The sequence below is a fragment of the Ambystoma mexicanum genome, chromosome 5q, assembly GCF_040938575.1.
Source record: "Ambystoma mexicanum isolate Mex_15411 chromosome 5q, UKY_AmexF1_1, whole genome shotgun sequence".
NCBI classification, from domain to species: domain Eukaryota; kingdom Metazoa; phylum Chordata; class Amphibia; order Caudata; family Ambystomatidae; genus Ambystoma; species Ambystoma mexicanum.
The window spans coordinates 991,341,315-991,353,650 of record NC_090933.1 but is presented as its reverse complement, the minus strand read 5'-3'; positions in this window follow the sequence as shown (position 1 = coordinate 991,353,650).

Here is a 12,336-nt window from a genome sequence, read left to right as displayed (position 1 = left end):
GTACAGTGTGAGACTCACCCCAAAGGGGTACATTGGTGATGCAGGCAAATAACAGATGTTTATTTTCATCCTAAGCAATGGTACTCATTCTATGGACCTCTGAGGGGTGAAGAAGTGTGAGCAGACTTGCTAGGATTCGAGCATGTGTCCATGGGATCAAACACAGATCCCTGTAGTGGATGCTTTAGTGCTCTGGGGCACAGACACCCAAATGTGTCATTTAATCACTACATGTGTGATTGCAGGATCTGATCGATTTTTATGACACCATTGACAATGTCAGCAAAACGTCTGAACTAGAGTAATGCGTCGGATAGAAACCAACACCTCTGTGCAGTCTTTTACAATTGTGTGAGCAGTTTTGTGTATTTCATTTACATTTTGGGTTAGCACGCCGTTTGTAGCAGAAATGTTGTTATCTTATGTGATGTTTATTTAGTGCGTAACTGCCACTTTTATGGCCTCAATGGGCGGTGAGTTGCAGGGAAATAAGAATTGCTTTTGAAGAGACGATAGCTACTGTCACATTATCTTTAACAGCTCTAATATATTGGGTGGCGAGTACTTGGCATGGGAACCATTGGCTAGGTGGCAGTACTGTGCCAGTGAATTAGTGACTGCTGGCATGGAAACCATTGGCTAGGTGGGAGTACTGTGCCAGTGAATTAGTGACTGCTGGCATGGAAACCATTGGGCTAGGTGGGGGCCCTGTGCAAGTGAATTAGTGACTGCTGGCATGGGGACCAATGGGCTAGGTGGGGGCACTGTGCCAGTGAATTAGTGACTGCTGGCATGGGGACCAATGGGCTAGGTGTGGGTACTATGCCAGTGAATTAGTGACTGCTGGCATGGAAACCATGGGCTAGGTGTGAGTACTGTGCCAGTGAATTAGTGACTGCTGGCATGGGAACCATGGGCTAGGTGGCAGTACTGTGCCAGTGAATTAGTGACTGCTGGCATGGAAACCATTGGCGAGGTGGGAGTACTGTGGCAGTGAATTAGTGACTGCTGGCATGGGGACCATTGGGCTAGGTGGGGGCACTGTGCAAGTGAATTAGTGACTGCTGGCATGGGGACCAATGGGCTAGGTGGGGGCACTGTGCCAGTGAATTAGTGACTGCTGGCATGGGGACCAATGGGCTAGGTGTGGGTACTGTGCCAGTGAATTAGTGACTGCTGGCATGGGGACCAATGGGCTAGGTGGGGGCACTGTGCCAGTGAATTAGTGACTGCTGGCATGGGGACCAATGGGCTAGGTGTGGGTACTGTGCCAGTGAATTAGTGACTGCTGGCATGGGGACCAATGGGCTAGGTGGGGGCCCTGTGCCAGTGAATTAGTGACTGCTGGCATGGGGACCAATGGGCTAGGTGGGGGCACTGTGCCAGTGAATTAGTGACTGCTGGCATGGGGAACAAGGGGCTAGGTGGGGGCACTGTGCCAGTGAATTAGTGACTGCTGGCATGGGGACCAATGGGCTAGGTGGGGGCCCTGTGCCAGTGAATTAGTGACTGCTGGCATGGGGACCAATGGTTACTGTGCCAGTGAATTAGTGACTGCTGGCATGGGGACCAATGGGCTAGGTGGGGGTACTGTGCCAGTGAATTAGTGACTGCTGGCATGGGGACCAATGGGCTAGGTGGGGGCACTGTGCCAGTGAATTAGTGACTGCTGGCAGGGGGACCAATGGGCTAGGTGGGGGTACTGTGCCAGTGAATTAGTGACTGCTGGCATGGGGACCAATGGGCTAGGTGGGGGCCCTGTGCCAGTGAATTAGTGACTGCTGGCATGGGGACCAATGGGCTAGGTGGGGGCACTGTGCCAGTGAATTAGTGACTGCTGGCATGGGGACCAATGGGCTAGGTGGGGGCACTGTGCCAGTGAATTAGTGACTGCTGGCATGGGGACCAATGGGTACTGTGCCAGTGAATTAGTGACTGCTGGCATGGGGACCAATGGGCTAGGTGTGGGTACTGTGCCAGTGAATTAGTGACTGCTGGCATGGGGACCAATGGGCTAGGTGGGGGCACTGTGCCAGTGAATTAGACTGCTGGCATGGGGACCAATGGGCTAGGTGGGGGTACTGTGCCAGTGAATTAGTGACTGCTGGCATGGGGACCAATGGGCTAGGTGGGGGCACTGTGCCAGTGAATTAGTGACTGCTGGCATGGGGACCAATGGGCTAGATGGGGGCACTGTGCCAGTTAATTAGTGACTGCTGGCATGGGGACCATTGGCTAGGTGGGGGTACTGTGCCAGTGAATTAGTGACTGCTGGCATGGGGACCAATGAGCTAGGTGGGAGTACTGTGCCAGTGAATTAGTGACTGCTGGCATGGGGACCATTGGCTAGGTGGGGGTACTGTGCCAGTGCATTAGTGACTGCTGGCATGGGGACCAATGGGCTAGGTGGGAGTACTGTGCCAGTGAATTAGTGACTGCTGGCCTGGGGACCAATGGGCTAGGTGGGGGCACTGTGCCAGTGAATTAGTGACTGCTGGCCTGGGGGCCAATGGGCTAGGTGGGGGTACTGTGCCAGTGAATAAGTGACTGCTGGCCTGGGGACCAATGGGCTAGGTGGAAGTAATGTGCCAGTGAATTAGTGACTGCTGGCATGGGGACCAATGGGCTAGGTGGGAGTACTGTGCCAGTGAATTAGTCACTGCTGGCATGGGGACCAATGAGCTAGGTGGGAGTACTGTGCCAGTGAATTAGTGACTGCTGGCATGGGGACCAATGGGCTAGGTGGGGGTACTGTGCCAGTGAATTAGTGACTGCTGGCATGGGGACCAATGGGCTAGGTGGGGGTACTGTGCCAGTGACTTAGTGACTGCTGGCCTGGGGACCAATGGGCTAGGTGGGGGTACTGTGCCAGTGAATTAGTGACTGCTGGCATGGGGACCAATGGGCTAGGTGGGGGTACTGTGCCAGTGAATTAGTGACTGCTGGCATGGGGACCAATGGGCTAGGTGGGGGTACTGTGCCAGTGAATTAGTGACTGCTGGCATGGGGACCAATGGGCTAGGTGGGGGCACTGTGCCAGTGAATTAGTGACTGCTGGAATGGGAACCATGGGCTAGGTGGGAGTACTATGCCAGTGAATTAGTGACTGCTGGAATGGGAAGCATGGGCTAGGTGGGGAGAACTGTGCCTGTGAACTAGTGACTGCTGGCATGGGGACCAATGGGCTAGGTGGGGGCACTGTGCCAGTGAATTAGTGACTGCTGGAATGGGGACCAATGGGCTAGGTGGGGGCACTGTGCCAGTGAGTTAGTGACTGCTGGAATGGGAACCATGGGCTAGGTGGGGGCACTGTGCCAGTGAATTATTGACTGCTGGCATGGGAACCATGGGCTAGGTGTGGAGTACTGTGCCAGTGAATTATTGACTGCTGGCATGGGAACCATGGGCTAGGTGGGGGTACTGTGCCAGTGAATTAGTGACTGCTGGCATGGGAACCATGGGATAGGTGGGAGTACTGTGCCAGTGAATTAGTCACTGCTGGCATGGGGACCAATGGGCTAGGTGGGGAGTACTGTGCCAGTGAATTATTGACTGCTGGCATGGGAACCATGGGCTAGGTGGGGAGTACTGTACCAGTGAATTAGCGACTGCTGGAATGGGAACCATGGGCTAGGTGGGGAGTACTGTGCCAGTGAATTAGCGACTGCTGGCATGGGAACCATGGGCTAGGTGGGGGTACTGTGCCAGTGAATTAGTGACTGCTAGCATGAGAACCATGGGCTGGGTGGGGGTACTGTGCCAGTGAATTAGTGACTGCTACAATGGGAAGCATGGGCTAGGTGGGAGTACTGTGCCAGTGAATTAGTGACTGCTGGCATGGAAACCATGGGCTGGGTGGGGGCACTGTGCCAGTGAATAAGTGACTGCTGGCCTGGGGACCAATGGGCTAGGTGGGAGTAATGTGCCAGTGAATTAGTGACTGCTGGCATGGGGACCAATGGGCTAGGTGGGAGTACTGTGCCAGTGAATTAGTCACTGCTGGCATGGGGACCAATGAGCTAGGTGGGAGTACTGTGCCAGTGAATTAGTGACTGCTGGCATGGGGACCAATGGGCTAGGTGGGGGTACTGTGCCAGTGAATTAGTGACTGCTGGCATGGGGACCAATGGGCTAGGTGGGGGTACTGTGCCAGTGAATTAGCGACTGCTGGCATGGGACCCATGGGCTAGGTGGGAGTACTGTGCCAGTGAATTAGTGACTGCTAGCATGGTACCAATGGGCTAGGTGGGGGTACTGTGCCAGTGAATTAGTGACTGATGGCATGGGAACCATGGGCTAGGTGGGAGTACTGTGCCAGTGAATTAGTGACTGCTGGCATGGGAACCATGGGCTAGGTGGGAGTACTGTGCCAGTGAATTAGTGACTGCTGGCATGGGAACCATGGGCTGGGTGGGGGTACTGTGCCATTTAATTAGTGACTGCTACAATGGGAAGCATGGGCTAGGTGGGAGTACTGTGCAAGTGAATTAGTGACTGCTGGCATGGGAACCATGGGCTAGGTGGGAGTACTGTGCCAGTGAATTAGTGACTGCTGGCATGGGAACCATGGGCTAGGTGGGAGTACTGTGCCAGTGAATTAGTCACTGCTGGCATGGGAACCATGGGCTAGGTGGGAGTACTGTGCCAGTGAATTAGTGACTGCTGGAATGGGAACCATGGGCTAGGTGGGAGTACTGTGCCAGTGAATTAGTGACTGCTGGCATGGGAACCATGGGCTAGGTGGGAGTACTGTGCCAGTGAATTAGTGACTGCTACAATGGGAAGCATGGGCTAGGTGGGAGTACTGTGCCAGTGAATTAGTGACTGCTGGCATTGGACCCATGGGATAGGTGGGAGTACTGTGCCAGTGAATTAGTGACTGCTGGCATGGGAACCATGGGCTAGGTGGGAGTACTGTGCCAGTGAATTAGTGACTGCTGGCATGGGAACCATGGGCTGGGTGGGAGTACTGTGCCAGTGAATTAGTGACTGCTGGCATGGGAACCATGGGCTAGGTGGGAGTACTGTGCCAGTGAATTAGTGACTGCTGGCATGGGACGCATGGGCTAGGTGGGAGTACTGTGCCAGTGAATTAGTGACTGCTGGCATGGGAACCATGGGCTAGGTGGGAGTACTGTGCCAGTGAATTAGTGACTGCTGGCAGGGGAACCATGGGCTGGGTGGGGGTACTGTGCCAGTGAATTAGTGACTGCTACAATGGGAAGCATGGGCTAGGTGGGAGTACTGTGCCAGTGAATTAGTGACTGCTGGAATGGGAAGCATGGGCTAGGTTGGGAGTACTGTGCCAGTGAATTAGCGACTGCTGGCATGGGACCCATGGGCTAGGTGGGAGTACTCTGCCAGTGCATTAGTGACTGCTGGCATGGGACCCATGGGCTTGTGGGAGTACTGTGATAGTAAATTAGTGACTGCTGGCATGGGAATCATGCACTAGGTGGGGAGTACTGTGCCAGTGAATTAGCCACTGCTGGCATGGGAACCATGGGCTAGGTGTGAGTACTGTGCCAGTGAATTAGTGACTGCTGGCATGGGAACCAATGGGCTAGGTGTGGGTACTGTGCCAGTGAATTAGTGACTGCTGGCATGGGGACCAATGGGCTAGGTGGGGGTACTGTGCCAGCGAATTAGTGACTGCTGGCATGGGGACCAATGGGCTAGGTGGGGGTACTGTGGAAGTGAATTAGTGACTGCTGGCATGGGGACCAATGGGCTAGGTGGGGGTACTGTGCCAGTGAATTAGTGACTGCTGGCATGGCGACCAATGGGCTAGGTGGGGGTACTGTGCCAGTGAATTAGTGACTGCTGGCATGGGGACCAATGGGCTAGGTGGGAGTACTGTGCCAGTGAATTAGTGACTGATGGCATGGGACTCATGGGCTAGGTGGGAGTACTGTGCCAATGAATTAGTGACTGCTGGCATGGGAACCATGGGCTAGGTGGGAGTACTGTGCCAGTGAATTAGTGACTGCTGGCATGGGAACCATGGGCTAGGTGGGAATACTGTGCCAGTGAATTAGTCACTGCTGGCATGGGAACCATGGGCTAGGTGGGAGTACTGTGCCAGTGAATTAGTGACTGCTGGAATGGGAACCATGGGCTAGGTGGGAGTACTGTGCCAGTGAATTAGTCACTGCTGGCATGGGAACCATGGGCTGGGTGGGAGTACTGTGCCAGTGAATTAGTGACTGCTGGCATGGGAACCATGGGCTGGGTGGGGGTACTTTGCCAGTGAATTAGTGACTGCTGGCATGGGAACCATGGGCTAGGTGGGAGTACTGTGCCAGTGAATTAGTCACTGCTGGCATGGGGACCAATGGGCTAGGTGGGGAGTACTGTGCCAGTGAATTAGTGACTGCTGGCATGGGAACCATGGGCTAGGTGGGGGCACTGTGCCAGTGAATTATTGACTGCTGGCATGGGAACCATGGGCTAGGTGGGGAGTACTGTGCCAGTGAATTAGCGACTGCTGGAATGGGAAGCATGGGCTATGTGGGGAGTACTGTGCCAGTGAATTAGCGACTGCTGGCATGGGAACCATGGGCTAGGTGGGGGTTACTGTGCCAGTGAATTAGCGACTGCTGGCATGGGACCCATAGGCTAGGTGGGAGTACTGTGCCAGTGAATTAGTGACTGCTGGCATGGTACCAATGGGCTAGGTGGGGGTACTGTGCCAGTGAATTAGTGACTGATGGCATGGGACTCATGGGCTAGGTGGCAGTACTGTGCCAATGAATTAGTGACTGCTGGCATGGGAACCATGGGCTAGGTGGGAGTACTGTGCCAGTGAATTAGTGACTGCTGGCATGGGAACCATGGGCTAGGTAGGAGTACTGTGCAAGTGAATTAGTGACTGCTGGCATGGGAACCATGGGCTGGGTGGGGGTACTGTGCCAGTGAATTAGTGACTGCTACAATGGGAAGCATGGGCTAGGTGGGAGTACTGTGCCAGTGAATTAGTGACTGCTGGCATGGGAACCATGGGCTAGGTGGGAGTACTGTGCCAGTGAATTAGTGACTGCTGGCAAGGGAACCATGGGCTAGGTGGGAGTACTGTGCCAGTGAATTAGTCACTGCTGGCATGGGAACCATGGGCTAGGTGGGGGTACTGTGCCAGTGAATTAGTGACTGCTGGAATGGGAACCATGGGCTAGGTGGGAGTACTGTTCCAGTGAATTAGTGACTGCTGGCATGGGAACCATGGGCTAGGTGGGAGTACTGTGCCAGTGAATTAGTGACTGCTGGCATGGGAACCATGGGCTGGGTGGCAGTACTGTGCCAGTGAATTAGTGACTGCTGGCATGGGAACCATGGGCTAGGTGGGAGTACTGTGCCAGTGAATTAGTGACTGCTGGCATGGGAAGCATGGGCTAGGTGGGAGTACTGTGCCAGTGAATTAGTGACTGCTGGCATGGGAACAATGGGCTAGGTGGGAGTACTGTGCCAGTGAATTAGTGACTGCTGGCATGGGAACCATGGGCTGGGTGGGGGTACTGTGCCAGTGAATTAGTGACTGCTACAATGGGAAGCATGGGCTAGGTGGGGAGTACTGTGCCAGTGAATTAGTGACTGCTGGAATGGGAAGCATGAGCTAGGTCGGGAGTACTGTGCCAGTGAATTAGCGACTGCTGGCATGGGACCCATGGGCTAGGTGGGAGTACTCTGCCAGTGCATTAGTGACTGCTGGCATGGGACCCAGTGAATTAGTGACTGCTGGCATGGGGACCAATGGGCTAGGTGGGGGTACTGTGCCAGTGAATTAGTGACTGCTGGCATGGGGACCAATGGGCTAGGTGGGGGTACTGTGGCAGTGAATTAGTGACTGCTGGCATGGGGACCAATGGGCTAGGTGGGGGTACTGTGCCAGTGAATTAGTGACTGCTGGCATGGCGACCAATGGGCTAGGTGGGGGTACTGTGCCAGTGAATTGGTGACTGCTGGCATGGGGACCAATGGGCTAGGTGGGAGTACTGTGCCAGTGAATTAGTGACTGCTGGCATGGGACTCATGGGCTAGGTGGGAGTACTGTGCCAATGAATTAGTGACTGCTGGCATGGGAACCATGGGCTAGGTGGGAGTATTGTGCCAGTGAATTAGTGACTGCTGGCATGGGAACCATGGGCTAGGTGGGAGTACTGTGCCAGTGAATTAGTGACTGCTGGCATGGGAAGCATGAGCTAGGTGGGAGTACTGTGCCAGTGAATTAGTGACTGCTGGCATGGGAACCATGGGCTAGGTGGGAGTACTGTGCCAGTGAATTAGTGACTGCTGGCATGGGAACCATGGGCTGGGTGGCAGTACTGTGCCAGTGAATTAGTGACTGCTGGCATGGGAACCATGGGCTAGGTGGGAGTACTGTGCCAGTGAATTAGTGACTGCTGGCATGGGAAGCATGGGCTAGGTGGGAGTACTGTGCCAGTGAATTAGTGACTGCTGGCATGGGAAGCATGGGCTAGGTGGGAGTACTGTGCCAGTGAATTAGTGACTGCTGGCATGGGAACCATGGGCTGGGTGGGGGTACTGTGCCAGTGAATTAGTCACTGCTGGCATGGGAACCATGGGCTAGGTGGGAGTACTGTGCCAGTGAATTAGTGACTGCTGGAATGGGAACCATGGGCTAGGTGGGAGTACTGTGCCAGTGAATTAGTCACTGCTGGCATGGGAACCATGGGCTGGGTGGGAGTACTGTGCCAGTGAATTAGTGACTGCTGGCATGGGAACCATGGGCTGGGTGGGGGTATTTTGCCAGTGAATTAGTGACTGCTGGCATGGGAACCATGGGCTAGGTGGGAGTACTGTGCCAGTGAATTAGTCACTGCTGGCATGGGGACCAATGGGCTAGGTGGGGAGTACTGTGCCAGTGAATTAGTGACTGCTGGCATGGGAACCATGGGCTAGGTGGGGGCACTGTGCCAGTGAATTATTGACTGCTGGCATGGGAACCATGGGCTAGGTGGGGAGTACTGTGCCAGTGAATTAGCGACTGCTGGAATGGGAAGCATGGGCTAGGTGGGGGTTACTGTGCCAGTGAATTAGCGACTGTTGGCATGGGACCCATAGGCTAGGTGGGAGTACTGTGCCAGTGAATTAGTGACTGCTGGCATGGTACCAATGGGCTAGGTGGGGGTACTGTGCCAGTGAATTAGTGACTGATGGCATGGGACTCATGGGCTAGGTGGCAGTACTGTGCCAATGAATTAGTGACTGCTGGCATGGGAACCATGGGCTAGGTGGGAGTACTGTGCCAGTGAATTAGTGACTGCTGGCATGGGAACCATGGGCTAGGTAGGAGTACTGTGCAAGTGAATTAGTGACTGCTGGCATGGGAACCATGGGCTGGGTGGGGGTACTGTGCCAGTGAATTAGTGACTGCTACAATGGGAAGCATGGGCTAGGTGGGAGTACTGTGCCAGTGAATTAGTGACTGCTGGCATGGGAACCATGGGCTAGGTGGGAGTACTGTGCCAGTGAATTAGTGACTGCTGGCAAGGGAACCATGGGCTAGGTGGGAGTACTGTGCCAGTGAATTAGTCACTGCTGGCATGGGAACCATGGGCTAGGTGGGAGTACTGTGCCAGTGAATTAGTGACTGCTGGATTGGGAACCATGGGCTAGGTGGGAGTACTGTTCCAGTGAATTAGTGACTGCTGGCATGGGAACCATGGGCTAGGTGGGAGTACTGTGCCAGTGAATTAGTGACTGCTGGCATGGGAACCATGGGCTGGGTGGCAGTACTGTGCCAGTGAATTAGTGACTGCTGGCATGGGAACCATGGGCTAGGTGGGAGTACTGTGCCAGTGAATTAGTGACTGCTGGCATGGGAAGCATGGGCTAGGTGGGAGTACTGTGCCAGTGAATTAGTGACTGCTGGCATGGGAACCATGGGCTAGGTGGGAGTACTGTGCCAGTGAATTAGTGACTGCTGGCATGGGAACCATGGGCTGGGTGGGGGTACTGTGCCAGTGAATTAGTGACTGCTACAATGGGAAGCATGGGCTAGGTGGGGAGTACTGTGCCAGTGAATTAGTGACTGCTGGAATGGGAAGCATGAGCTAGGTCGGGAGTACTGTGCCAGTGAATTAGCGAATGCTGGCATGGGACCCATGGGCTAGGTGGGAGTACTCTGCCAGTGCATTAGTGACTGCTGGCATGGGACCCATGGGCTTGTGGGAGTACTGTGCTAGTAAATTATTGACTGCTGGCATGGGAATCATGCACTAGGTGGGGAGTACTGTGCCAGTGAATTAGTCACTGCTGGCATGGGAACCATGGGCTAGGTGTGAGTACTGTGCCAGTGAATTAGTGACTGCTGGCATGGGGACCAATGGGCTAGGTGGGGGTACTGTGCCAGTGAATTAGTGACTGCTGGCATGGGGACCAATGGGCTAGGTGGGGGTACTGTGCCAGTGAATTAGTGACTGCTGGCAGGGGGACCAATGGGCTAGGTGGGAGTACTGTGCCAGTGAATTAGTGACTGCTGGCATGGGACTCATGGGCTAGGTGGGAGTACTGTGCCAGTGAATTAGTGACTGCTGGCATTGGACCCATGGGATAGGTGGGAGTACTGTGCCAGTGAATTAGTGACTGCTGGCATGGGAACCATGGGCTAGGTGGGAGTACTGTGCCAGTGAATTAGTGACTGCTGGCATGGGAACCATGGGCTGGGTGGGAGTACTGTGCCAGTGAATTAGTGACTGCTGGCATGGGAACCATGGGCTAGGTGGGAGTACTGTGCCAGTGAATTAGTGACTGCTGGCATGGGACGCATGGGCTAGGTGGGAGTACTGTGCCAGTGAATTAGTGACTGCTGGCATGGGAACCATGGGCTAGGTGGGAGTACTGTGCCAGTGAATTAGTGACTGCTGGCAGGGGAACCATGGGCTGGGTGGGGGTACTGTGCCAGTGAATTAGTGACTGCTACAATGGGAAGCATGGGCTAGGTGGGAGTACTGTGCCAGTGAATTAGTGACTGCTGGAATGGGAAGCATGGGCTAGGTTGGGAGTACTGTGCCAGTGAATTAGCGACTGCTGGCATGGGACCCATGGGCTAGGTGGGAGTACTCTGCCAGTGCATTAGTGACTGCTGGCATGGGACCCATGGGCTTGTGGGAGTACTGTGATAGTAAATTAGTGACTGCTGGCATGGGAATCATGCACTAGGTGGGGAGTACTGTGCCAGTGAATTAGCCACTGCTGGCATGGGAACCATGGGCTAGGTGTGAGTACTGTGCCAGTGAATTAGTGACTGCTGGCATGGGAACCAATGGGCTAGGTGTGGGTACTGTGCCAGTGAATTAGTGACTGCTGGCATGGGGACCAATGGGCTAGGTGGGGGTACTGTGCCAGCGAATTAGTGACTGCTGGCATGGGGACCAATGGGCTAGGTGGGGGTACTGTGGAAGTGAATTAGTGACTGCTGGCATGGGGACCAATGGGCTAGGTGGGGGTACTGTGCCAGTGAATTAGTGACTGCTGGCATGGCGACCAATGGGCTAGGTGGGGGTACTGTGCCAGTGAATTAGTGACTGCTGGCATGGGGACCAATGGGCTAGGTGGGAGTACTGTGCCAGTGAATTAGTGACTGATGGCATGGGACTCATGGGCTAGGTGGGAGTACTGTGCCAATGAATTAGTGACTGCTGGCATGGGAACCATGGGCTAGGTGGGAGTACTGTGCCAGTGAATTAGTGACTGCTGGCATGGGAACCATGGGCTAGGTGGGAATACTGTGCCAGTGAATTAGTCACTGCTGGCATGGGAACCATGGGCTAGGTGGGAGTACTGTGCCAGTGAATTAGTGACTGCTGGAATGGGAACCATGGGCTAGGTGGGAGTACTGTGCCAGTGAATTAGTCACTGCTGGCATGGGAACCATGGGCTGGGTGGGAGTACTGTGCCAGTGAATTAGTGACTGCTGGCATGGGAACCATGGGCTGGGTGGGGGTACTTTGCCAGTGAATTAGTGACTGCTGGCATGGGAACCATGGGCTAGGTGGGAGTACTGTGCCAGTGAATTAGTCACTGCTGGCATGGGGACCAATGGGCTAGGTGGGGAGTACTGTGCCAGTGAATTAGTGACTGCTGGCATGGGAACCATGGGCTAGGTGGGGGCACTGTGCCAGTGAATTATTGACTGCTGGCATGGGAACCATGGGCTAGGTGGGGAGTACTGTGCCAGTGAATTAGCGACTGCTGGAATGGGAAGCATGGGCTATGTGGGGAGTACTGTGCCAGTGAATTAGCGACTGCTGGCATGGGAACCATGGGCTAGGTGGGGGTTACTGTGCCAGTGAATTAGCGACTGCTGGCATGGGACCC